Source organism: Conger conger, chromosome 1 (genome assembly GCF_963514075.1).
Source record: "Conger conger chromosome 1, fConCon1.1, whole genome shotgun sequence".
Classification (NCBI taxonomy): Eukaryota; Metazoa; Chordata; class Actinopteri; order Anguilliformes; family Congridae; genus Conger; species Conger conger.
The window spans coordinates 59022599-59028887 of NC_083760.1; positions in this window are offsets into that span (position 1 = coordinate 59022599).

Below are 6289 nucleotides of genomic sequence, written 5' to 3' on the forward strand. Positions count from 1 at the left end.
AAATAAAATGTTTTGAAGAATTTGGGGGGCTATTTAAATGATATCTGTCAGATGAAAGCCCCTACAGAGACGGAGAGAAGTGTGCGGTGTGTGACAAAGGCGGCTGTTTTGAATAATGCCCCTCGTTAGCTGGTGGATGGCGTTTGTGTGTGCGCCTGTCCCCGGTCATTTTGCGCCATGGTGATCGAGGAACATTCCTCCTGAGCATGAAAGTGGTCATAAATCTAAACACCGCAAGTTCTGTGCCTGTGAGGCCGACACCCTCCTGCTACAGCTGATAGAGCAGACTCTCTCCGTGTGAAAATGCGGTTGATGCCGCCCACTTAGTTCAAAAAGAACACCATAACACACCATCAAATAATGTTTTCAGAACTCAAGCAGGACAATTTGGTCAGTTTCTATTTAACATGCAGAATGATTTGCAGAAAGACGCATCCCTGTGGGAAAATATTCTGTGTTGGAATCCCCCCGTCCACACACCCACCCTAGTTATAAAACAGAAAAACAAAAGATAAATCCATATTCACCCCACAACCCTATGTCAGGAAGTGTTCATCATTGCCACAAGAGATGATTCCACTTTTTGGCAGCAGGAAAGTGCCACATACTGCCCCCCACAGGAGGCCCCCATAGACACACCATCAGTCACTGCCAGAGCATAAATGTGCATGGTGTGGAGAAGCAATCTGGGAGAATTTGATAAGGGAATGTCCTCTTCAGTTGGAGTTTGGCAGTAGGCGCCCCATCACAGCTCAATCTTCCTCATCAACTCTCCTCTCCTGCTGCTCTCCTGAGGGTGGGGGCCTAAACGCCCTAAATACTCACTAAAGCAGGGGTTCCAAAAAGACTGGCAACCTCTGTTGGGTTGTCAGAGGGATTGGGTTGGGTTGCCAGATATTCATATCAAAAAACACAGTACATATACTTCAAACTGACATTTAAACCAGCCAAATTTGACACTACATTGCATGTACTGAATGAGTACCAGTGTACTTGCAGTTGTTTTGGCACTAGTTAATACATTTTAATTCCATATTTTAACAATGAGACCAATGCTGAATACAACTGATTTTGGAGCTGCCCACAAAACCTCTGACCAGACAGATGCCACACTGATTATATCAATTGAATCCACCGGTTGAATGAAGAACCAATCGGGTCAGGACAGAATGCTTTTGTGGGGGACAGTGTTCTGTAATGGAATGGCCGATGCCTCGAAATTACAGAGCACTGAATGTTCCACTTGTTGATTGATTCCCCTATAAAGTAACATTAGATTTAATCAGTGTGCATGCCTCTCATTAACCCTCATTATATTCATAAGGGAATCTATTACAGCTAAGCTACTGTGAGCCACTTCCAGACACTACATATAAAACTCACTTTTATTATTCTGTGGCAGCTAGTGACTAAGTAGTTTTTAGTATGAACACATAGATGCATGCACACTCAGATACTCACATGGACACGCAATCAACATGAGGCACATTAACAATTTGACATAGGCTACACATCAACGCACATGTTGTTGTTTTTCCATGGGTCTTATGACACAACGAGGAACGGGTATTTAAACATTTGCCACGGGGGATTATGTATGGGTGCCACAGGGATGTTTGAGATATCTGAGACTCCTCCCCATCGGAAGTCAGAATTCAATTACTCCTCTGCAGCCCGGCTTACCCGCAGGATTAGGATCAGTGCCATTTAAAAGTATGATTACTAATAAAACTAATAACATTTTGACTCCTTGGTAATGGACCAGTAGATTAGAAAATTTAGATTGCATTTAACTGCCTGTGGATTCTCATTAAAACCGTACGAACTAGTTAGAAACAATAGGTAATTAAGAGTTTAATGAAGCCTTCCACCGTTACCGCGAGTCGACTGTTTGCCTCTGTTGGGACTCGGTCTTACTTTGCACTTATCCTACAGCAAAGCGACTCCAGCGTCTCGTTTGGGCAATAGGACATATTTAATTAGATTAATGAATTTTTACAGGCTCTCCAAGGAGCTTGCGTGCTCCTCGCGATGACAGAGCAACAACAGATTATATATTAGAGGCTCGTGCTGCTCCAGGCAGCCGCGCGCGCTCGCGGGAGAGAACAGTGTAACGTTTGACAGATACTGCGCAACTTGTCTCAAATGTCATTCAAATTAAAATTTGAGGGTTTTTTTAACAGCACGCGTTATTACTTTTTTGTTTCATTTTAAGTAGGCTAAAACTTCTGCGATTCTCTATTGAGCCATTTTTCATATTTTTCCTAATTATTCATTAATCCGTTTTAAACATGGTTTTCCTAAATGTAGTGTGACAATGGCCATAATACCATTGCCTAACACGTTGCAGAACAGTTATTTCAGATTTGAGAAGCTGGCCTCAACCATTAGGCTACTAAGTGCTTGCAGGTTAAAAAAGAACCGTTTCACTGATTCACTTGCACTGCTTTATTTTAAAAATGCCATACAATTAATTTAATTGAATCATTATTTTATTTTACAAACTGGTGAAGTCATACATTCATGTAGTTTCCCAACTCAGGTTCTACATATAAATTATCCGAGACAAATATGTAGCCTAACAGTATGTGCTCATTTAAAGAAACAGGTTTCTAGAGCAGTGCTGTCAGTTTCTCTCTTCAATTTAAAGAGATTGCACTCTCACTGTAGGTACAGATTACTTAGAAAACATGAAAGCTATTGATTGGACACATCATGAGAAATCTTAGGAAAACTAATATTATTTCAATCAACCCTCCATATTTGGACATGGAGGCCATGTCTACACTTAATCTGACTTTACATGTCTCTACTCAAATGCTGTGATTCTTCTCTGAGATCTGTGGGACATTAATCAGTCATTAATCATTAGTCATTAATCTGTGAGACAGTAAACCAGTAAACACAGCCAGATTCCTGAGAGGTTGCAGTTAACCAGAGTGGTTGTGCTGAGAAACTGTGACATCTAAGAACACAATGGAGCCAGAGCTGTGATACTGACAGACTGTTGAAATACAGTTTGAGGACCTGTCCAATGTCATTTTCGGAAATATTTCAGTTATGTTATTAAGTGAACGTCATTTCAAAGCGGTTCACAACACAGTTGGGATTTATGTAAAGAAACAGAACTAAACTACCATGATGCTAAACTACTGAAGCAGGGTGATACTGCCCTCTGTGGGCCTGAATGCAAAGTACCCAATAACTGTTTGGTATTGATATGTGTAAAGATACAAACATTAATCCACATCTCTCTCTCTCTCTCTCTCTCTCTCTCTCTCTCTCTCTCTCTCTCTCTCTCTCTCTCTCTCTCTCTCTCTCTCTCACACACACACACACACACACACACACACACACACACACACATACACTGTTGCAGCACTGAATGAACACAAGCAGAATATAAGAACTACAGTATTAAAGTATAGCTGACAAGAGAGTGTTTGTGATATAGATGTAGGTGAGATGTACAGGTAAATCAGGCAAAGGTGAAGTGAGTGAAGAGGGTTGAGGGGAATATATTTTGCTCTCAGTACATATTTGGAAACCAAAAATGGCAGTCACCCTGCATTATTGCCATACTGCTTAAGATTATATGAGGAATGCTCTGAAGCACTATATGGAAGGAATATGTTATTATATAATGGATAGCATCTTAAATGGATAGATTTGGAATTGGTTAGTATATAATGGATACAAAACGCATTTACACTAATTTGGTGCAGCATCAGTCATAGAGATTTGCCTTGCTTCTATACTGTTGGCTGACCATGCTTGAACATCAGCTTCTCACCAAAGTATTTTAACATGTCTGGGCATGTTCAGTTAAAGATCCTACAGAACTTACAATAACTTGCACTGTCTTTGCCTGCTGACATCACCTGTTGCTGCGATTCATAGAACAGACATAACACATACATGTTTAGCCCAAGAGAAACATATCATTTTGAAAAACAACAGAAAGCAAAATCATAGTTTCTTTAGCAATTACTGGTTTTTTGGATGTACAATACACAGGTGTGATGCACTTAAGAAAATACCTGATCTCAGTTTCTTCACAGTAGGTTCATGACCTTCCAACTGAAGGGTTTGTGTGTGTTTGAGTTTGTTTGTGTGTGTGTGTGTGTGTGTGTGTTTGCGGGGCGATTGTGTACACAGACGAAGAAATGAGCCAAATTCGTCTCCACAGAGAGGAGAGTGAGTGGCAGATGGCTGTGTGGAGATTGTCTAAACTCTGCTCCAAGCTCCAGACAAGGCGGCCTCACCCTGGCCCCCCCTTCCCCTCAAACCTGCCGCTGCGTTGTTGTGCAGCCTGCAATTCATCCCCAAAGACCCCTGCTTTATGATGTCCATGTCCCCGTCCCTTTGTCTCACTGTTTCTCATTTCTAAATGCAATCAAGTGTGACATGAACTACTTACCCTCTGTGTCTGCCGCAACCAGGAGAGGCAGGCTGAATCTAGCAGCACAATAATCCAGCCTAATGCCAAGGAGTTTAAAGAGGCTTTGCCAGCATCCCACCTTCTCTGAGAGAAAACAGCAGAAGATAAAGGAGGGAGAAAAACGGAAGAAAGGAGCTCTTAAATTCATCCAATCTCACTGGGATTGCTAATGATTGTTTTAGAGCACAACAATTAGGGTATTAAGGTATAAGCAGCTGAAGATCTGCAGACATTAATGAAAGGGTGGCAGGTGAGATAGTGAAGGAATGGAGGGGGAGTTACATCAGGAGCTGGAGGTGAATTTGTCTACTCTCCCTGAGGTACCAGTACAGCATGGTGAGTCTGCCCTCTATCAGTACTATTCAAGCATATTGTGCCTGCTCTCTTTGAGCTACTATTGAAGTGAAATGTATCTGCTCTCCATGATATACTATGAGAGTATAATATATCTGCTATATAGATGAGATTACAAATGAGGTACTATTGGAGCATTGTGTCTGCTCTATGATGTACTATTGGACTGTCTTGTGTCTGCTCTATGAAGTACTATTGGAGAATTGTGTGTCTGCTCTATGAGGTACTATTGGATTGCAGTGTGCCTGCTCTATGAAGTACTATTGGAGTGTAGTGTGTCTGCTCTATGAGGTAATATTGGATTATAGTGTATCTGCTCTATGAAGTACTATTAGAGAGTAGAGTGTCTCTGTGAGGTACCACTATGTGGTGAGTTTGCCTGTTCTCAATGAGGCAGCTCCATATTACACAGAGAAATTGTCACACAAGTAGAGCATGTGAGCTGCTCCTGTCGATCAGGGTTTGCATTCTGTGACCTTAATGGAACAACATCTAGCAGGGGAAAAGTCTTGATACTGCTTTAGGAGTAAATGCTTACTGATATTATCATTTTAGTGTTCCAAACAATAACTGATCACTCACTGAATAGCATTCGAATGGAGTGGCATCATTAAAAATGTAATCCTAAAGGACTAGGCAATGAGCCGAGAAGTCAGACTGTGGAGTCTGCCTCAAAAGAGAAGCGAAATGGGAGAGAGGCTGGCTGGAGATTTGTGACCAGAGAAGCAGTTCATAGAGAAGCAGGTTACAGAGGTGTAGCCGTACAGAAGAGGTCTGGGAAGATTATGACCACAAAGAAACGCTCTGGGTGCATGTGACCACAGAGAAGCGGTCTGAAGGCATGTCACCGTAGAGAAGCGGTCTGGGCGCATCTGACCGTAGGGAAGCCTTCTGTTGGTACATGCTGGATATGGTCCAGGCTGCAGGCAGCTGGAGTGTACAGAGGCAGCTGGAGATCTCTGGATGCCAGTGACTGAGTAAAGATGTAATTAGTAAAGAAAACAGCATCACCTGTCTGTGTGGGCCCCCGGTACTGTGCCTTTGTGTGGCGTGTTTGATCCTGGACGCCAGGCGTCTGCAGGTGTGCAGGTCCACTGGGTGTGTCTGCCAGCAGCAGTGCCCAGGTGACCCGCAGGTCACAGCCTCCAGGAATACAGGCAGCGTGGAGCAGATGGAGGCACTGTGCCTGCCAATCAGCTAGAGGCACACACACACATGCACACATCCACATACATACACTCACATATATAGGCTACACACATAGTACTCACAATACACATGCTATATACATATACACACTGCACATGCTCACATACATACTACACACATACACACACACACACACACACTGCACATACTCATACCACACACATAGACACACACACAAACCCATATACGCATACAACTCACACATACTGCACAATCATATAAATTGCTGTATATACATGCAGGCACACTAACTTACTCACACACATGCATGTATCTATAGAAATC